Source organism: Rhinatrema bivittatum, chromosome 1, assembly GCF_901001135.1.
Source record: "Rhinatrema bivittatum chromosome 1, aRhiBiv1.1, whole genome shotgun sequence".
Classification (NCBI taxonomy): domain Eukaryota; kingdom Metazoa; phylum Chordata; class Amphibia; order Gymnophiona; family Rhinatrematidae; genus Rhinatrema; species Rhinatrema bivittatum.
Window position 1 is genome coordinate 506682895 of NC_042615.1, and position 22607 is coordinate 506705501.

Consider the following 22607-nt stretch of genomic DNA (forward strand, 5'->3'; position numbering starts at 1 on the left):
CAACCACGCCACAGCACCAAGAGCTCATGGATACCATGCTCATTACAGGAACTTATATACTAAGCAAATGTTCTCATGGACACAGAATGGGGTAAAAAAAATTTAATACATCAAGCTCTTTCTTTAGGACTAAACATACTACTAACGTTAAAAAAGAAATTTTCCCTTTATAAGTGTGAAAAAATGTGTTTCTGTTTCCCATGGTAGCAACCAATTTTTTTTTAAAATGTTATATTTAAATGTACAGGCACGATGAGCTTTTTCATCTCATGTTAGAATTCAAAATGTATTTAATTTGAAACTCTTTATACTCTGCTTCTTCCAACTTGGTTTGCGGGGCAGATTACACATCAAGCATTCATAATTAAAAACTACATAAAAAGTAAACACATAATATCATAAACAGCTTATAAAAACATAATAAATAAAATAGAAACTGTAATATAGCCCACATAAAATACATTTATAGTACGCTCATTTTGTTTAGTAAGTTGAGCTGAGGGAAAGCTAATCATAAATTTTCCATTATGGAAACATTTGTTTCTTTCCAGGTCAGCAGAATTTCCTGATAACGTTTAGGGTACATGAGAAGATCTGTTGCTCTGTCCATCACTGATCTAAATTAACACTGTGGGATTTGCTTGTGAGGCACTTACAGGAGCTGTAAATATATAGTACAAGAACTAGTGTTCACAGCTGCTAGGATTCTCTCATTCTCCTCTCAAATTGCTTACAACCCAAAAAGGCTCCTGTTACTATCACCATCTGAGAAATGGACACACATCCGTCAAAGTGCTTTGCCAAGTAGGCATGTTATCTTAAAAATAGTTTGTGCATGTTAATAAGACAGAGTAAAGTAATAACTGCACATTACCAATACAGAAATGTCTGAAATTCAATTCAAGACAAATCAGCTTCATAATAATTTTAAAATATCGTCCTTTTTCTGGTTTTGTAATGGACTTGAAGAAGACGTTGCCAAAATAATTTTCAAAAAGCTAATAGTTGGAAAACAGAAAGAGAAACATCATATGAGTAAGTGAGGACAAACTTCCACGTACATCTCATGTTGCTGCATGTCTAAATGCAATAAAGGTAGCAAAGAAAAAGATAGCCTCGTCTCAAAACATATTTAAAATGGTTAAAAACCCCATCATATTACTCTTCTGTGCAGTTAGTCCAAGAGTACTCAGTTGACTGCTGCTGCTGCTGCATATTCACCTAACTTAAAAACATTAGAATGTAGAGAACAACAATAACAAGAAGGACGAGCGATATTAATTGAAGCACGAGGAATAAAAAGTTAATGAGAGAATATACTGAATTTACTGCCCTTGGGCCAGATATGCACTCCAAAGATACAGAGAGGGTACATTTCATATAGTCTGCCTAGCAGTACAGTCTGTCTCTACATTGCACATGCAGACTTTACTGAATATTTTCAAAGTAAACTTGGGTGCATAAGTTCTCTTTGGAAAGTACTCAGGTACTTGGCTGAGTGTGCACATACGTTCACTTGTGAAAAGTTAAACCTCCTCTTTGGAAGGCATAATTTACGCATGAACACTTATGTGCATACTCTTTAAAAGAAAGTATGCATGTGTCGACTCTGCCCACCTGGAAAACCTCTCCTCAGTCCACATAAAAGTGTGCACGAAATTGGGTTACGCGCATGCTTTTACCCACACTGAGCCCATAATACCAGGTTCTATGCTAGTAAACGGCTTTGACAATCATCCCTACAATGAGGGATGCTGCCAACTTATTACTCATGGCATAAGGTCAAACCTAGCTGCTGAATTAGAAGTTTACAACTTCCTCTGACTGCTTTGGGAGTTATGTACAGTCCATTGAACACTAGGGATGGGTGCAGAAAAAATGTTTTTCTGGTTTGTTTTGTTTTTTGTTGCGTGGTTTCACATGCCTCCATAATTTGTTTCATTTCAAACCAAGAAAAAAAATTCTTGTTTGTTTGTTTGTGTCATCGATTCATTCATTTCCCAATAAAGTCAATGGGGTGGAGTAATGCATCCTGTTATGAGCTCCTGAATTGGACTTTTTCTATTGGAGTTCAGTTGAAGCTTGCAGGCAGACATCAGCGACAGAGGGGAGAGTACTCCAAGACTCTAAGAGTTGGGGCAAAGTGGCACCGAGCGTGGCATGAGTTAGCCCAAGGCATCATGAATAGGGCAAAGCAGCTCAAACAGAGGCATCAGCAGCCCAAGGGTTCAGGGAGAGGAGCAAAGCAGGGACAAGAGTGGCAGGAACATCCTTAAGGCTCCAAAAAAAGAAGGGGAAAGGGCACCAAGAACATTGGCATGAAGACCCCCAAGAGATCATGAGAGGTGCATCAGACTGGCATAGCAAGACCTACAATCAATAAGTAAAGTAAGGAGGCAGAAATACCCAAAGCACCAAGAGAGGTTCAGGGCAGCAGGAGGACTGGTGTTTTAAAACCACAAAGCAGAGCAATACAGCAAGAAGAGGGCTACATTTTATATGATATATATATATATATATATATATCATAAAAAGAACTGAAGCAGTATATATATATATATATATATATATATATATATATATATATATATATATATATATACACTGCTTCAGTTCTTTTTTTTTCCATTGGATCCCCCTACTTGCAATATCATTATGCAAATAGATTTTCTATGGAAGATCCTTTGTTTTACCCCGACGTAACAGTGTAAGTCATGGGACATGAATGCTTTTTTTGTTTGATGCAAACATTCGGGGGGTGGACTGGGACTGTGGTTACGATGTCTGAATTGACAGAAGGCTGCAAAGCACACAGAGCGACACCTGTCCTCACTGTTAATGAACCAGCAGAAACGGTGCCTAATTATGAGAGACCTTTTATGCAGTTCAATTTGTCATTCTCATATTCAGCAATACGAGAAATAAAAATTGCCAGGAGAAAGTCACTTTGGATGTATAAATCCACTCAGAAAATCTCTCTGTGGTTCTCTTTCTTGATTTCCTGCAAATCCAATAACAGATCAATGCAGATTACAATACAAAGTACGGGTGTCTAATGCCAACTGCTGTAGTATAATCAAATGAATGTTTGTGGTGTATCAGATGAAAAAAATATTAGGTTTCTTTCAAGAAGGACATGTGCAGTAGAGCCCAGTCACCCGCAAATCTATCCCGAGCCACATAATTGGTCAATCCCAATGTAATAGTGGGACACTGACAGCCTGGTCAGGGGGCGGCAGGTGGTTGGGTTATGCACAAGTGTGTATCTCCCCACCACTCCCTCTTCACATGCATACACCCTATCCCTTTCCATCCGAGTCAGCAGGAGGAGGACAGCAATGGTGTCACTGGGCCCCATCCTCTTCCTCCACTGCCACTGCCAGAGTGCTTTCAATTCCAAGCATGACGCTTTGGCTCTGCTGGTTGGCAGGGGAGAAGAAAGTGGACTGAGGCACTGTCCATTCTCCTCCTTCCTCAGGCCAGGCTGGATCAGCCCAGGAATTGGAGAGAGCAGGCGGAAGAGGGATCAGCAGCGAGAGGAGTCTGGGTGATTGGGAAGGATGAGCGAGAGGCTTGGGGTAATGGGGGAGGGGGGCTGGTCAGACATAGAAGGGCCTGGGGGGATCAGTGGGGGTAAATCGAGCTGGTGGGATTTGCATGGGGAACAAGGGTAAAGACGAGTTGGAAGGATTGGCAAAGTGAGAGTGGGGATAAGCTGGGGAACACACGAGGGTATCAGCCAGGCAAGGGGGAGATAATGAGAAGGGATCAGTTGGGGTGTGTGCATGGGGATTTACTGTGTGTGTGTGGTGTTTGTGTTTGAGAGAGGGGGGATTGGCAGTTGAGGACTGATGTAAGGGGGCATCTGGGATAGCACGATGTGGAGAGAGGAAGGGAGGGAAAGACGACCTGGGGTGAGAAGGGAGAGAGAATGGGTTTGGAGATGAGGGGGGAACAGGGCTGGAGCCTGGGGCAAGGACATCTTTCTCTCCCCCATACGGTTTCTCCCACATCCCAGAATCACCAGTCCCTCCTCACTTTACACCTCTGCTCTCTCAAAATCCAGAATCTCCCTCCCTCTCCCTTCACCTCCAACTCCACCCAACCCCTCTGATCCTGAATATTCCTGTCCCTCACTATCCCCTGATCCCGGGACATCCTTCCTACATCTGCCCCCATCTTGATCTCGGAACATCCCTTACTTCTCCCTCCTCCCCCCCACCCTCCTCCTCTCTCCTTCTATCCCCATCCCTGTTCCTCCCTGTCTCCTTCTCCTCTCCCATCCATGAGAATGCCTCTCCTCCTCTCTTTCTCTCCCCCCTCACATCAATACCTGAGATTCCCCTCCCATAAACTCTCTCACCCCCCCAAAAAACAAAACAAAACAAAAAAAAATTATACAGACACACAAGCAGGTATGAAAAACTGCTTTATTTTTATTTTACAAAATTCTTGTGCATGATTTAATATGCAAATTTGCCACAGAACTGTCATTGAATTTGAGAAACTTTTTCTATAATTTTACAAAATTCTTTTGCATGATTTAATACGCAAATTTACCACAGAACTGTCACAGAATTTGAGAAACGTTTACTATAATTTTACAAAATTATTTTGCCACAGAACTGTCACAGAATTTGAGAAACTTTTTCTGTAGAATTTTCTAATTTTTGTGGTAGAATCTATGTCTGAGCTGCTGCAGGAAACTGGATGCTGTGAGGCCAATATTCAGTAGGCCATTTAGTGGACAAATTATCCAGCTAAAGTTAGCTGGATAACTTGTCCCGTATATTCAATGGGATAAACGTCCTGCTGAATATACTTGCCTAAGGTTATCTGCCTACATGTAGCGAGCTAACTTAAAAACCTAACCAGCCATGTTTGAATAAAGCAAGTTAGATTTTGAAGGTATCTGGCCTTGTGTGGCCAGACAACTAGCTACTTAATTGGATATCGTCAAAGACATCTGGTTAAGTAGAGTTGTGTAAAATGAAAAATATGTAAATGGGCCTGTGGCACAATTCTCTTGCTCCTCCTTTCCAAATTAGAAGGTCTAAAGTTATCTGGTTAACTTAGCCGGTTAGAGCTGAAAATCAGCTAAGTTAGCCGGATAACTTTTGTCACACTCCCAGAATGCCCCTTTTTTTCCAGCTAAATTATAGCCGGATAATGGCTTATCCGGCTACAATTTAACTGGATAGAGGCTGAATATCCCAAAAAATGGCAATTTGATGGATAACTTTACGTTATCTGTCTAAATGGTTTTTGAATATTGATCTCTGTAATTAAAGTGAATTGCTTGATATACTCTACACATTTTTCTTGATGTCTGCTTTCCTTCTAAATTATTTCAGTGGAGTAAGTTTTTTTTTAACAGACACATAATTTTATCTAAGTCATTTAATCTATAAGTCTATAAAAATATTAGGGTCAATTTTTACTCATTACTTGGGGGGGTTGCATGTATAAAATAGGCATATACACATGTAAGTAGTGGGCACACCCATAGCCCCTATTTTGAAAAGGCCGGTAGTACCCACATACTTGTACTTATTAATGGGATCAAAAGGCGTAGTTTAGAGGAGAACACTTGGGGCAGGCTCAGAAATTCAGGCAATTGCTCCGTATATAGATCTTTTTTGATGTCTCGGTACAGGATGGCCATTTTCACATCCACTTGCATGCTTTTTCTGGTAGCGTGCTTCACAACTGGCTCAAACGTCTTGTTATAGTCTTGGCCATATTTCTGTGAATGGCTACCAGCCTGGCCTTGTAGCACTCCATTTCTTTTTCTGCATTGGCTATGATCTTAAACATCTACCCCTGACCATCTTGTGTCCTGGTGGCAAGCTTGTAAGCATCCAGGTTTTGTTCTTGCAAAGACAGCCTGTCACTTCCAGTGCCATTCTCGTCTACTTTTCAGCTTCGTATCTGGGCAAGGTTTCGATGTTCTGCCAGGTTGAAATTTCTTGTATTTCTTGGACTTGGTCTGTGAATGAAAGTCTGCAAGCCAGTGTGCCCTTCACTGTCTGAGTAGACCTTTGGAGTAAAAGTTCCTCTTTAGGCTTTACACCCTCAGTGGCATCTGAACTGTCCAAAGTCTTTTACTCTTTCATCTCATCTGGTTGCTCCGCAGTCTCATCTGGGTCCACTTTGTCTCCAGTACTCAGGGATACAATCTGCTCCATGCTTGTAGGAATCATGATGTGAGGTGAGGTTGTTGCATCAATGTGCGTGTTCCAGATATTATTCTCACCTTGTTCATTCTGGGATGCAGGATTCTATATCCCTTGCTCTGTTTATTGTATCACCAAGGCACACCTTCTGTGGATCTCTGCCCACCAGTTTGGAGCACTTCTCACTCAGGACATCTACATAGACCTTGCAACCAAATACTCTTAGGAGACTCATGTGAGGCTTTCTGCTATGCCATATTTCGTGTGTTGTTGCATTGTTAACCACCTGGTGGCAGATTCTGCAGAGGGTTCATGGTCATCAATGTCACTCCACAGAACTTCTCAGGAAGCATCTAGTAGTATGCTCTTTACCATTTCCAACGGCATGAGGTTCTTCCTTTCTGCTACGCTATTCTGTTTCTGAGTATATGGTGCCATGGTCTGATGCTTGATCCCTGATAGTCTGAGATACAACCATATTGCTTTGTTTATGACCTACTCTTCATTGTCAGTACAGATGATTCCAGATTTTTGTTGGAACTTGTTGCTTCTCACTGCCACACACTCCTTGAGTTAAGAACATAAGAATTGCCATACTGGATCAGGCCAAGGGCCAGTCAAGCCCAGCATCCTGTCACAATCCAAGTCACAAGTACCTGGCAAGTACCCAAACATTAAATAGATCCCATGAGTGCTATTCCTTATTGATTAATAGCAGTTTATGGACTTCTCCTCTAGTGTTTCATTTTTGTGTCTCAACAGGTTCATCTTTGTATATCTGGAGTAACTGTTACTGAAGGTTAGGAAATATCTGTTCCCAGAAGGCATCACTGTTTTCATTGGTCAACACAGATCACTGTGGATTAGCTCCAGCTGACTTGATCTGTTGTGGCTAGCTTTCAACAATGCTGCATGTGTTGCTTAATTCTTTTAGACAGCATAAGCATGTCAGTAAGCATATGCACAGGAATATAGTTATATCCACCATCATCTTTTTTATTCAGCAAGTCTGTTGTTGTGCTTGCGTATCTTGTGACATGCAGGCATGCAGCTCTGAGCAGTGGCGTAAGGTGAACTTGGGTGGACAGTTGACATACAAGTCTAGCCCTACTATTTGTACTCTTACCAATAAATAATGCCTTAGAGTGCATCTGACAATGGATTTCTAAGTAGTTTCATCATGAGTGATGCTTTAAAATTTATTTATTTATTTATTTTGAGCTTTTCTATACCGACATTCATGTGGCAAGATACATATCATATCGGTTTACATTCTAACATGAAATTGCAACAAGCATTACATGGAACAGGTTACATAGAACTGGGAAAACAGAAAATACAACTGGGGGAAGAATTAGCAACTGTTAACAAGTGAGGCATTTAGAGAACGAAGAATTCGATTAGGCAGAGGACTATAAATCTCCACCAGTGCAATTCAAAATAAGTATAAGTAAAATAAAATAAGGTAAAATAAGTAAATATACAATAGTAAGTCAGTGAAGGAGGTCATGGAAATGATCGTAGAGGTATGTTAGTGGTAATACTCGTCTGGTTATGGATAGGTTTGTTTGAAAAGTAAGGTAATGGTGAAATTCGGCTGGTTATGGGTAGGCTAGTAAGTATTTATTATAAAAATATTAATATAAAAATATTTTAATTCTATTATTTTAAGCACTTACAAGCATTAAAAATACTTTATTAATCTATATTAATTTAATTTATTTTATATTTATTGCAGTTTATAAATACACATCATGTAAAAAGTAACAGACATTTAACCATTTATGTAATAAAACAAATATAAATGTATTTTATGAATCCTCTTTCCAAAAATGCAAAGAATATCATAACTAAAATAAAACAGCAATAATCATAATAATCATCATAAGAACTTAAGAATTGCAACAGGTGCAGAATGGACATGCAAAAAAAAATAAATTCAAATGCTGGTGCCACCTCAGTGACAGCAAAACAAACTCCCTCCAATGCCAAACACTGTCAGGCCAATTCAGTATGGTGCGCTCAGGCCGAGCACACCAATATGCCCCGGTTTAGACGCACGTTTTTGACGTGCTATTATTACCCCTTATACAGTAAGGGGTAATACCTCGTGGAAAACGTGCGTCCAACCCCCCCAAAACTAATAGCGTGCTGAATATGCAAATGCATGTTGATGAGCCTATTAGTTAGTCCCACTTGATACAGAAAGTAAAATGTGCAACCAAGCCGCAGGAGTTCCCCACTCCCATGCTCTCATATATACACAGATAGGCTTCTCACTCCCGTGTTCTCTCTCATACATACACACACACCAGCTTCTCACTCCCATGGTCTTTCACACACATGCACACACAGATATTTCTCACTCCTATTCTGTCTCTCTCTCTCATACATACACAAACACACCCACACTCTATCAGGCCTCTCCCTCTCTTCCAGGCCTCCTTGCTGCAAGGCCTCTTCTCTGGCCATGCATTTTGAGGTCCGCGACAGCCCTACGACTGTCTGGCCTCTCCTCATGGGCCACGCGGGATGAGCTCTGCGACGGCCCTGCAAAGGTCAGGTCAGGCCTCGGGCCACGCAGGATGAGTTTCCCTATGGCCCTGTATTGGGCTGCTCTTCTCAGGTGCCGGGTAACTCTGAGTGGGTGGGCCTGAGCATAAATGGGTCGGCCCCAGCTGTAGCTATACCACTGGCTCTGAGGTGGGGGCTGGCCATCTGCTTTAGAATTCTTATCTATGCAGGTGATCCTGTACAGGCTGTCACCGGCAATCCTTTCTGCCAGGCTATCTGCTCACTTCTTAACGGTGCATACATTCTTGTGAAAGTGTACAGTGAAGCTCTTGCCTAGTCAGGTGTTTTACTGTTGGCAGACTTCCTTTCAGGCCTGGCACAGGCAGTGTGTCTTTCATGGGAACCTGCTGCCTGTTGCCAGCAGTGGCGGTGCATCTGAGCTATGCTTGCCCTTTTACCATTACTCAAAGGCTCACAGTGGTGATCTGCTCTCCGGCTATTCAGAATGGGGGTAATTTGGGAGGTGGAGGTGAGAAAACTTGTGTTTTTTCTGGAGGAGCTTTCCCGCGGGTGAGAACTGTGATTCGGGCCCAGAAGGAGGCCTCTCTGAGATCGTATACCCGGAAGTGACGTCAGCGAGGGTGATCGCTGTGAGGCCTATAAAATCGTCGTCATAGCGGCGCATCGAGCAAGCCGCGCACGCCTATGGGGCAAGCATGGCTTTGTTTAAGAACTTTACAAAACTCTGAAGTGAAATGAATTGCCTCCACCTCCGGTAAAGTTGAAAACCAGTTGGAAATAAGTTGAAAATAGTCTGTGAAATATATATATATTATCTCCTCACTTCCCTAGAGCCTCCCAAACACAAGAGGATCCTGTAATTCGAAAATCTTATATACTGCTGTACATATTGGAGCTCCTGTTTCTTAAAAGATTTAAATTTACAATATGCCTCATGGTGTTAGGAAATGAAGGGCAAAAGAGAAGGCTAGCCCTGGAGCCTCCCTTACCTCTGAAATATCTGGCCCTATGGATGCTCATATTGTACGAGGAGGCATAGAATCGGGAGTGCAGTCGCTGAGGCAGGGAGCATGGGGAGTATCTCATGTTCTAGTGCCTGACTCTGACATCTTGCTTTCCCCGATACTGAGAGAAGCGCCTGCTAACCCTGCAACACTCAGAATCCCAGGGATGGAGCTGACCCCACTGCATGCCAAAGTTGCTGGCAGTAAGGACCAGGCAGGGAATCCTACACCGGGCAAAGGAAGTGAAGACGTCGGGAAAATACATCCTGACGACCAGCAGTCCAGCTAGAGGTGAACCAGGATGGGCTACTGGACAAGACTATTCAACTCCCATTAATACAAATTTAACACATCTATTACAGAAGCCAGCAGAAAAAACTCTGGAATCTTTATGGTCAGCAATAGAAGGTTTGATGAATTTGATAAGTAATAAGATTCTTCCTATTAATGATCTATGTAAAGATCACGAAGCAAGATTACAGGTAATAGAGAACACTGTTAAAAGTGTCTCAATACAAAATACAGAAATGAAAGCTTCTGTTAATGTTAATAGGATATCTCAAGAAGCATTGGTGAAAGATAATGTAAAGTTATTGAATAAGGTAGAGAATATGGAAAATATGTTAAAGGCTAGGAACTTAAGAATTCTTAACTTCCCTAAACTTCCACACATATCTCCAAAAGAGATGTTTAGAAAGTACTTGATAGAGATCATCCTGAAGAAAGCATCCCTCCAGTGGTGAAAATGTTCTATCTGCCACAAAGGAGAAAAGATATAGAAGAGCTAGGAGAAGGCCAAAAAACCAAAAGGATAATAACAACCTTAAATGTAACAGAGATATTGGAGGTTTCAGACTCTACTATAGCAGAGAAAAGTACCTTGATTGTAACTTTTGCACTAGAGATAGATAGAGTGGATATTCAAATTGTATTTCAAATATCGATTAAACAGTTTTTTGAATTTGCAGGTGAGAATATTTCCTGATGTGTCCAGAGCGACTCAAAAAAAGAGAAAACAATTTTTGTTCTTGAGATCACAGGTCCAACAAATTGGGGCCAGTTTTTTTTACTGAGATTCCCCTGTAAATGCCATCTTAAATATAAAGGGTTAACTTATCTCTTTTACTTGCCATCACAATTAACTCAATTTTTATCTGATAAAGAAATAATTCAGGAAGTTGAAAAAGTCTAAGCTCCAAGTCCTCCCTGACCTTAATAGATAGTGATTAACTCTCATCAGGAAATACTCCTCCTCAACAGTATATATAGGTTATTGTTATTCCTAAAATGATTGTATAAGTAAGTTCCTTTTGTGTAATGGACCCTCTTTAATATAGTGGATCTCATACTTTTTGATTGAAGTAAGGTAAATGCTACTGAGTTTGATCTTAGGATGTATACTTATTTTCTCTTTTTTATTTTATGGAGACTTCAATGTTCTAATGTCAAGAATGTTATCTTGGTATATAATTAAAAAAGCATAATAAAAAAAAAAAAAAGAATGGGTGTAATTTTATAGCAGCCTGCCTAAATTATGTGGCATATTTGTAAGTTGCATACATTTTCCAATGTAGACTCATGCACGTGTCATGCACCAAATCTAACCCCACACAATTATACCTGCTATATTGGGGAAAATTTCCTTGCATATTTTTGAATATCCAAAAAAATATGCATGCAAGTCCAAACTTCTCCCCAATGCCACCCCCAGGAATGCCTCCATTCAGTCTGGGTAACTATTCTCGGACAAGACATATATGTGCACGTTTACCTGCACATCGGCCAGGCAATTTTGAAAAAGGCCATTTTCTGCAAGTGAAACCCTATCTTGCTCATGGGAATGCCTTTGGAAATTACCCTCCCTATGTATCATTTCTTAAAGATTGTTGAAAGGTATTATTGCAGTATGAACTGCAGGCACGTGCAAGCACAGTTCTCCAATCAGCTTGGCTTGAATTTCTTTCTTTTTTTTTAAAGTTCTGAATGCAACCAGTTCATAGACAAATATGCTTGCATGTTCTCTCAGTTTGAAAACATACATGCTCCATGCTAATGAGAGATCTAATAATATCAGCTACAACAACTGGCCCCTTCTGACCAAGGATAGGATGTTATTCACCACTTTGAATAAAGCTGAATCAGTGCTATGCCCGGGAGTGAGCAATTTCTTACTGGATCGTGGAGTCCCTGAGCAAGCAGGTGATGCTCTGCTGTGACCTGTTCTGCTGCCTTTTCCTAAAAAGGGGAGGTTTGAGGCAGCAGTCAAAATCTAAGTGAGTCCTTTTTCAAGTGGGCCCCCTGCTCAGCACCTTCTCCAGATTAGATGACTTTTTTTTTTTTTTTATCCATCATAGAGCGACCACCCTCAGCACCAGTCCAGCAATCCTGTTCAGCAGCATCCCACAATGAATTAGTCAGGAAGGGTGGCGTGCCGAAGAGCGAGTGCTGGTGCCCCTACCTCAGAGAGTGGCGGGGCATTGCAACGTGAAAGAGAAACAGCAGTAACTGCAAATCTGCCAGATACAGTCTGCCCACGCAGCGCACTGATCCCTGAGTGTCCAGAGCTGCTGCGAGCACCGCATCCTATCCAGGACAAAGTCTGAAACACAGAACCAGATGTCGACAAGGTATCGTAAACTACGGGATTTTCACCAAGGTTTAAGGCATGATAAATGTTACAAATCAGATTTAAAATGCTGTTTGCGTGTGTGTATGAGTGTGTGTGTGTGTGCGTATATATTTTTTTTAATTTGATTTATATTCCACCTTTCAGACACTTCAAAGTGGATAACATTCAGGTACTTCATCAGTCAGTGTTGGGTGTGGATTACAATATACATACACACTGTATGTATATTGTAATCCACTCCCAACACTTATTGATGAAGTACCTGAATGTTATCCACTTTGTCTGAAAGGCAGAATATAAATAAAAAAACCCACAAAAAACAATTATAAGAACTTTCAAATAAATTTTAAAAAACCCAAAGTTTGTTCAGCATAAAAATCTGATGTTCTAGTTTTGATTCTTTAAGCCATCCTTTCTAATACAAATGCAGATCATGCTAAAACTTGCAGCAGTTAAAATATGCTATTAGTTTTTAAGTACATTTTTTAAAATCATAGTGAAAAGTGTCCCTGCTGCCCTAGCAAAGGTTGTGGTTTTAGCATTTAGGGATATGAATTCTCGGTGCCTCAGCAGGAGTGTTTATTATGGATATGAATTTGTCTGTAATAACTGGGTTATGTACCATAACATCTAATGTATTTCACAAGACAAAATAATGAAAAAGAAAATTCTCAGTCATATTCTACTATAAATCCATAGTATACATTTGAGAATGGATTTTTTAAAAGTGCCAGTATTACACGACTCCAGTCTTTTGGGGGTTTAACTCAAATACTTGTTTTTCACTGTAGTACTTTTCTCATAATCTTAAACCAGGACATACTGTGGCTTCAGGCCATGATTATCACCTTTTCTGGATGTCCTTTGTTTCTTGCCTACACACTGCACACACGTATTCAATGAAAATTGTGGGTATACATTGTAATCTCTATCCTCATCTTTAGATCAGTGACAGCCACAATGACAGTGACAGCAGGATTTTGTTTTAGCATTTCAGTCATTTTTAGGCTTGTGAGTTCTAATATTGCAAACACTACGTCATCTTGCTCGCTCTTCTTCTCAGAAGGATTTCTGCCTCTGCCGTCCATCTAGTCCACTGGTAAATTTTGTTGCAGATTCCTTTAGGTCCATTGCCACCGTAGCATAAGGGAAGGATTTAGGCTAACATCTACGTGAAATATCAGATTTCAGTTTAGAACATCAGTCGTAAGCAGCTCTGCATTTGATGCAGAAAAGATTTTAGTATATTAATTTATAGAAAGATAAAGCTGGAAAGGATATCTTAGGTCATGCATTCCATCCCCCGCCTCCAGGCAGGACCCACTGTTCCAAAACAATGCCAGACAGATGTGTTTACCATCCTCCAGAGAGAGAGAGAGATTCCTCCAGCCCCCCTGGCTAACGTGTTCCAGCACTTGACTATCCTTATACTGCACCTGAGAGCTGCAGAGGTTCCCCACATTCAGGTGAATTCGTGTCTCTGTGTAGTAAAGTAACACTGTGGTCGTGGCGAAATGTACAGAGAGACACATCAGAGAAAAAGATTCAGAAACCCACACACAAAAAGAGAGAGATGCCCTATCGAATGAGGGTTATGATTAGGGAACAAAAGAAAGTCAGGAGAGAGAGAAGAAAATAAGGGAAGAGAGAAATAAATTGAAAGGAGTGGAGAAAATAATAGGAAATGAAAAGAAATAAAAAAGAGAGATTAAATTAAAAAAAAAGGGTATGTGAAGAAAAGAACACAAATTGGAAAAATCTAAGACACGCACATGAAGCCAAACTTTCAAAACTGTCCATGGCATACACGCGTACCCCTTTGAAAATCTCCCCTAACCTCCCCCTGCGCGCGCTGAGCCTATGTTGAATAGGCTCGGCGGTGTGCGCAAGCCCCAGGATGCGCGTAAGTCCCGGGGCTTTCCTGGGGGGACGTGTCGCGGCGGCCCGTCATTCGGGGGCCAAGGGCGTGGTTCCAGCCCAGGGGTGTGGCCGAGTCCTCCAAAACAGCTCCCGGGCCGGGGAATCACACGCCGGCCAGCAGGCGTAACTTTTAAAACAAAGGTAGGGGGGTTTAGATAGGGCTGGGGGGGGGGGGGGGTTAGGTAGGGGAAGGGAAGGGAAGGTGCAGGAGGGTGGAAGGAAAGTTCCCTCTGAGGCCGCTCCGATTTCGGAGCGACCTCGGAGGGAACGGAGGCAGGCTGCACGGCTCGGCGCACGCAGGCTGCCGATTTTAAGTAGCCTTGCGCACGCCGACCCCGGATTTGAAAGGATACGTGCGGCTACGCGCGTATCTATTAAAATCCGGCGTACTTTTGTTTGCGCCTGGTGCACGAACAAAAGTAGGCGTGGGCGTACTTTTATAAAATCTACCCCTTAGTGTGTGTAAGTGGATTAGCGGAGGTTTATGCAAGTATTTTATAAACGGAGTGGTGGGTGTCTAAAATACTGTATATTTCTGCCCTGAAAGTACATGCCTGTGTTGTAGTAAATGCATATATTTCCAATGCTAGGAAACACTTTACTTTCTCTACCTGTTTTATAAATGTACGCTCATGTATTTTAGGCACATAAAAATATATATCTACCTAACTCTGATTTAAACATGGGGGCAGGTAAGTGTTTTATAAAGTATCGTTTACAGCATTCTGCAAAAAATTGCCTGCGCAATACGTGGATTCACCAGTTTACCATTACCACCACCAGTTCACATAGTCCTTTTCCAGTTCACCCAGTCCCTCTAGCACTTCACCTTGAACCCCCACCAGTTCATCCGGACCTCCCACTCAAAAACTTCAAACGAAGGGCAAACCCGATTTCAGTTGCACAAGTCCAACAGCAGGTGTAAAAATGTTCGGCCACGTTTGGTAGTGTCTGAGCGTAGATCTCTTACTAAATAGCAATCTGAGCACGAACTTTGAACCCTGTCCTAGAATGCAGCTAGATTGCCTGTTTTTCCCCCCCAGTAAAATGTACCCGTCATTCTGCATGCAATCTCGAGGTTTCTAAAAGATTACATATGTTCATACATGCTGCTTATATGCGTACATGCTATTCTTATATGCAAAACCTCTTCAAAATTTCCAAAACAAATAATAAACGAGACTAGAACAAGGCAGGGGAAGAGAGAAGTAAAAAGAAACGGAGAATCAACAAAGGAGGGGAACGATGATGATATACTATCAATTTCTTATGAAGTGGTTCAAATCAATTATAATATATCATAGTAGTATCGGAAAGCTGATATTCTTTTTGTCCAGTATCTTAATGGTATCAAATTTAATTTATAATAGGGCTTTGTTAAATACTGGAGGAACTCCTGTTTTTAAAATACTTTTTATTTAACCAGGCACAAATAAACGGACTTCGCAGACCATTATCTCTCAGCAAACATCATTAATTACATAATTGCCAGAACAGCAGTATTCCCTTTACAAAAATCATATTAAAATCTCACTTTAATGTTCATCCACTGCAATCTCCCTCTTCCATGTCCAATAAAGAGACCAGATTCTATTGTATATATCCAATTGTTATTTTAGTGCATATGTGGGATGTTCCAATATGGCAAGCTCAGCTGCTTTATTGTCCCATAAAATTGGGAATAGTTAACTGTGTAAGGGTTTTCCTGACTTATTTAAATCAAATAGCAAGCATCTAAAGTTCATATAAGGAGTAGAATGTCTACACCTTGTAGAAATATATAATAAGAGGTTTATTGTAGCAGCACAAAATATACAATGGTTGTATTTATAATAGATATTGGAGTAGATTTTAAAAGAAACACGCACGGTGTACATGTGTGCGCGCTACCTGGTGCGCGCACATGTATGCCCAATTTTATAACATGCATGCGCAGATGCACACATGTTATAAAATCCGGGGTTGGCGCGCGCAAGGGGGTGCACAATTGTGCACCTTGCGTGTGCCGAGCCGCGCTGCCTTCCTCCGTTCCCTTCCCCCTAACCTAACCTTCCCACCCTTTCCCCTAACCTTCCCCCCCAGCCCTACTCTAACCCCCCCCAAAATGTTTATCGTACCTTTTGCACCTGCCGCGCGATCCTCCAGCACAGCGACAATGGCCGCTGGCTTGTTACGGCGGTTACTACCCCAAACCAATTGTGTCCGATACTTCACTTTCGATGCATATCCAGCATGGCTCTCTGCTTCAACAGCATGGGAGAAGACTGATACATCACGCATTTCCAGCATAGCTCCCTGCTTCAACAGCAGGGGAGAAGAAAAACAACCAATAAGGACTGTATAACATAGTCTGGGTAAAACAAATAAGCATGGGTGTAGCTTGCTTATTGCGGCGGTTACTACCCCTACTACCCCTAACTAATCAAGCTAGATATTTCAATGGTGGGGGTGGAAGGGAAATAGAACCAAGAGCTAAGAGAAACAGATAAGTATGAGAGAAAAAAACATGTGAGGCTTGCTGGGCAGACTGGATGGGCCGTTTGGTCTTCTTCTGCCGTCATTTCTATGTTTCTATGTTTCTATGTTTCTCTGTCGGAGGCCTCTGACCCCGCCCCGCCCTGCCCCCGGACCACCCCTTTTGTAAAGCCCCGGGACTTACACGCGTCCTGGGCTTTATGCACTTCGCCGAGCCTTTTTAAAATAGACCCACTGTGTGTAACCTTTTAAAAATCCGGCCCATTATTTTTAAACTTGTGGTTTAACAGAGCAAATCACTCTTTTTGCAAAAGTTATGAAAAGACCTTAGGTCCATATTCAGTAGGCCAGCTAGTGGACAAGTTATCCAGCTAAACTTAGGTGGGTAACTTGTTCCATATATTCAGTGGGATAAACATCCAGTTGAATATACCAGCCTAAAGTTATCTAGCTACATATAACCGGATAACTATAAACCTAACTGGCTATATTCAAGCATATTCAATCAACAAAATGAACGGTCTGTTCGATCACTGTGCTACCCAAAGGGTGTATTCATTTATCAATAATCAACGTCTTTTCGCAAAGTATATTAATTTTTGCAACAGTATACATTTTTAGTAACCTACACGCCAGTGGTACCGATTTTAACGTTGAATATTCAAAAAATTATATTTATGAAAATATTTAGAGGAGTTGGTTGAAGGTTTCATACAATCGTGTAGGCGTCCCTGCACCGTATATGCATATTATAATCATTAACCTCCAACCTCCTCCTTTTGTGAACTTTTTTTGTGTGAAAAAAATTTTTTTACTTATATTTTTTTTAAAAGATTTTTGTTTGTATATTTATGACATCCAATAAAATTGTTCCTATTATATATATGCGGCATCCATTAAAGACATTCTTGAAAGATTCCAAAATTGCAAAACGTTCAATAAATTCAATGGTGTGTCCCCGCCATAGTAAATGACGGCAGATAAAGACCAAAGGTGTCCTTGGTGAGGCCTCACCTGGAGTACTGTGTTCAGTTCTGGAGACCGTATCTACAAAAAGACAAAGACAAGATGGAAGCGGTACAGAGAAGGGCGACTAGGAAGGTGGAGGATCTTCATCGGATGACGTACGAGGAGAGATTGAAGAATCTAAATATGTACACCCTGGAGGAAAGGAGGAGCAGAGGAGATATGATACAGACTTTCAGATACTTGAAAGGTTTTAATGATCCAAAGGCAACAACAAACCTTTACCATAAGAAAAAAATCAGCAGAACCAGGGGTCACGATTTGAAGCTCCAGGGAGGAAGATTCAGAACCAATGTCAGGAAGTATTTCTTCACGGAGAGGGTGGTGGATGCCTGGAATGCCCTTCCGGAGGAAGTGGTGAAGACCAGAACTGTGAAGGACTTCAAAGGGGCGTGGGATAAACACTGTGGATCCATAAAGTCAAGAGGCCGCCAATGAAGAGTGGGTGACTCGCCAGAATGATGGCTACTGCCTGGACACAATACCCTTATTCAATAAACATACACATGGTTACTGTGACTCCAACATCACTCTAAGCTTCAACAGCAAGAGGAAATGTGGAAAAAAGGATTTGCACTCACAAAGCCGGGAGTAGCTGGCTTGTTTCGGCGGTTACTACCCCAAACCAAATGTGCCTGATACTTCACTTTCGATGCACATCCAGCATAGCTCTCTGCTCCAACGGCAGGGGAGAAGAAAAACTGATACTTCACGCATACCCAGCATAGCTTCAACGGCAGGGGAGAAGAAAAAAGGATTCACACTCACAAAGCGGGGAGTAGCTGGCTTGTTACGGCGGTTACTACCCCAAACCAAATGTGCCTGATACTTCACTTTAGATGCATATCCAGCATAGCTCTCTGCTTCATCGGCAGGGGAGAAGAAAAACAACCAATAAGGGCTGTATAACATAGTCTGGGTTAAAACAAATAAGCATGGGTGTAGCTTGCTTATTGCGGCGGTTACTACCCCTACTACCCCCTAACTAATCAAGCTAGATATTTCACTTGGATGCAGCTTCATCACTGCTCTCTACATTAATGGTGGGGGAGGAAGGGAAATAGAACCAAGAGCTAAAAGAAACAGATAAGTATGAGAGAAAAAATGTGTGAAGCTTGCTGGGCAGACTGGATGGGCCGTTTGGTCTTCTTCTGCCGTCATTTCTATGTTTCTATGTTTCTATGTTTCAGTCTCCCCAGCAAGTTGCTTTTGGAAGTAACCGCCATTCCGTTCAGGCTACCCCGTGTTTACTGTTAAGGGAAGTTAACTGTCGCTCCGTGCAGGTTACCCCATGCAGAAATGTTACTCCAAAAGTAAATATGGATTATGATAGTGTCTAGACAGAATGAAGAGGTAGATAAAAATAACGAGGCCTAGGAGATGGAGAGGAAAAGCAGATGGACGTCAGGTTGTCCTGAATATTATCTGTCATAAGAGGGGATAATCAATTGCTATTCAAGATGTTTTTAAATTCTGGAAAAAGTTATTCACAAGGGACTGTATAATGATATTTAGAGTGCGCAGTAGACGGAGCCCACTATACTCTCTATTATTGGGCACTGCTGTACCTCTGCTCCCACCCAAAAATGCATTGTCATCTTCCTAGAAACACAGGGATAGTTATTCAAATGTATCCAGATAAGTAAGTTAGCCAGATGCTGCTGAATATCACCATAACCAGAGCTGACACTAAGGGGAGGTGAAGGGGTGGCTGCCCCGGGTGTCAAGCCCAAGAGGGCATCAGTAGCAAGGCTGCTTTTACCTATGGGCATAAGCACACAAGGCTGCAGATAGCAGAGATCAGCCGTCTGCTTCTTACTCCATCCCCTCCCCTCCCAGGCAGCATATAAGGAACTGGATGGGAGTAGATGTGAGTCTGGAGTAGACAAAGCACAGTGCAAAACAAAGAAGCACCCTCCCTAATCCAGCCCTCTCTCCTCTTTTGTTCCATCCCCTCCTATCTGCAGGGAACAGAAATAGGGGAGGGGGAACTTGAGAAGACAGAACAAAGAAGAATTCTGTTTTTATCTGTGCATTTCTATTCTAATTTGTGATCCCCCTATTCTGTATTTGGCGAGAGCCTGTCTGTCTGGGTTCTGTACGTGCGATGGAGGTGCAGTATTCTGCTAGTCATGTATCTGGGTAGGGATCTGCCACAGTCCAGCTTGTTCTGTTTTCCCACTAGATGGTGTACTGGTGTTTTAGGCCCAGGTAGAATATTTACAGTGTTACCTTTTCATGCAGGGTTGTTGCTGTTTGAGTTCTGGGAGTTAATGCTGTGCTAATGTGGCAAGCTTGCTATGTAGGTTCTGAGTGACATTATGCAGGGTTTGTGTGTTACTTGACAAAGTGCTTGGTAATCGAGGGATTTTTGTGTCACTGTAACTGAAGTGGCAACATAATTTGAATGTTTTTCCTAGGTGAGTAGTAAAGGGAAAAAATTCCAGTTCAGCCTAGCCATCCATTTCAGAGATGACCTTTAACCAATGTAGAGTGAATATCTTCTAGAGGTCCATATTCAAACACATTTGAAGTTATGCAGCTAAATTAAAATCTGGCCACTTCTCTGGCTAAATTAGTATTTGCCCAGCAAGAATTTGACTGGATTAGTGAGGGGCATTCCAGAGGTTTCCAGGGAGGAGTTAGCCGGATAACTTATCTGGGTAACTCTGGTCATCCACTACAGCTGTCCTAAAATTTAAGATAACCAGTTAACTTTAAGATAGCCGGATATATCAGTGGTGTGGTTGCACAGCTGAATATATAGCACTAGTTAGCCAGATAAGTTTATCTGGCTAACTAGCAGAGCCACATAGCGGCTGAATATGGACCTCTTAATTGATAAATTTGTTATTCCATAGGATCTTTTCTTTTTTTGCAGTTCATTACCAAAACTCATAGAACGCATAATCATCAGACAGTGTGACAAGATTTCTGAAACATATATTTTGCAAAACAACGTTTATTGTTTAAAAGTATGACGTCCAATTATGTGATTTATAGAATCGATTGTTCTGGGAAGGGTTATAGTGGGGACATAATGATTGTTTGATTTATACACCCAGGTAGAGCCTATGAGCCTGAAAATTAATTGAGGAGGGTGTGCAAGGCAGAAGGACCTAGGGAGGGGGAAGATGGCCGCCGCTAGAGACGTACGTTGAAGAGGCTCTCTCCGATCGCAACTTCTAATTTCTTCTTACCTCGATACAAAATGCCTCACACTAAGCGTAAGCGAAAGTAAGGGAGATCTCTACTTCTTCTCCCTTACCGGAATTGTCTCAACCCAGGATTGAATCCTTTTTCACGACGCCATCAGAGTCAGCGCCGGTTGAGAGGGCCGCTGCAGACGCCGACACAGAGCGGGTGTCAGAGCTGCTGGCTGAGGGGATATCTTTAAGTTCCGGTGCCCCGAGAACTCCCTCTCCGCCTCAAGTCTTGCTTTCAAATATCTTAGCAGCTACTCCTGGAACCTGAGAGGAGGGGATTGGAGAGCTGCAGATTGAAAATCTTTTCGAAGGCAGCAGGCTAGGCATAGCGGGGAATGTTGAGCTTCCGCCGCAGGTGAGGCCTATTTCCCATATAATATCCAGGGACTCTGCTACTTCGTTTGGAGCTATTAATCTGGGGAAGAGAGGTAGGAGCCAAGCAGGAGCAGGTGATGTGGAGCCCAGGACCGGCACGTTTGTCTCATCCCCCCTGGTAAAGCCTGCTGAGATTACTATGGATTCCTTATGGTCTGCCTTGAAGTCTTTGGAAACTGCAATATCAAATGTGACTAAGATTACCTTGGATTCAACTCAACATTTCCTAAATATTGAAAATACAATTGCCTCACAAAATATAAAGTTGGAGCAATTGGAATCTCGGGTGGACACTGTGGAGTCCCTTCAGCACAAATTTGTTCAATCAGATCTTGTGAATGTAAAAAAATTGGAAAATATTGAAAATTCCTTGAAATTTCTGATTCTACGGGTTCTCAATTTTTCTTATGTGAAGCTGATCTCACCTTATGAGATGTTCAAAACCTATCTTATTCACAATTTGAAAATAACTCCTGAAACGCTACCTGTGATCTCAAAGATATATTACCTCCCTTTCAAGGGAGATATTGCTGGTGGGGAGCAGCCAGTGGATGTCTCATTAAACCTGACAGAAGTTTTGGAGTCCTCAATAGAGACTACAATTACAAAAAGGGCAACTCTTCTAGTATCTTTTGCTCTTCCAGCAGATCGAGATATGGTATTACGACTTTTTATGTGTAATCGTTTATTACTGTTTCATGGCGAAAAAATATGGATGTATCCAGATATATCCAGAGCTTCTCAAGAAAGAAAGAAGACATTTTTGAATATGCTTCCAGAGGTATTATCCAGAGGGGACAAGTTTCTTTTGAAATATCCTTGTGTGGTGAATCATTCCAATTTTTAGTATATTTTTTTTGAACCATCGCAACTCCTAGACACTCATACCCAAGGATCTCCGGTATTGGGTACGGGGGACTGATGATGTATCTATGATGGATCTCTAACTTTCTTTAATTGATATAACTTTTCCTTTATTTCCCTATATACCGCTCTGTTACACCTTCTCCCATATTTACCTAAAATATTCAGATAAAGATTGTAATGCTTATTACTAGAAATTAGATTTGACTTTTTGCTGTTTATCTGTATTTCTACAACAGGTATTTTCTTGTTGTAATATTGGAAAATACTTAAAATTTAAAAAAAAATTAGAAGGACCTAGGGAATGGTTCCCTAATCTGTTGTTTTAGGATACTGCAATGAATAAGCTTGATAGGAGAAAGCTAGGGGCTGCCTCAGAGCTCACTGGCCCCTGGGT

The 22607-nt window shown here is 41.6% G+C and overlaps 1 long non-coding RNA gene across 1 annotated transcript; it reads left to right on the forward strand.

Annotated features, from left to right (window-relative positions):
- The first annotated feature begins 9390 nt into the window (after positions 1–9390).
- On the forward strand, positions 9391–21518 carry LOC115096386. The gene is made up of 3 exons (XR_003858058.1): positions 9391–9465; positions 12070–12342; positions 20831–21518. It is a non-coding gene; the product is annotated as an uncharacterized LOC115096386 (long non-coding RNA).
- The last annotated feature ends 1089 nt before the right edge of the window (positions 21519–22607 follow it).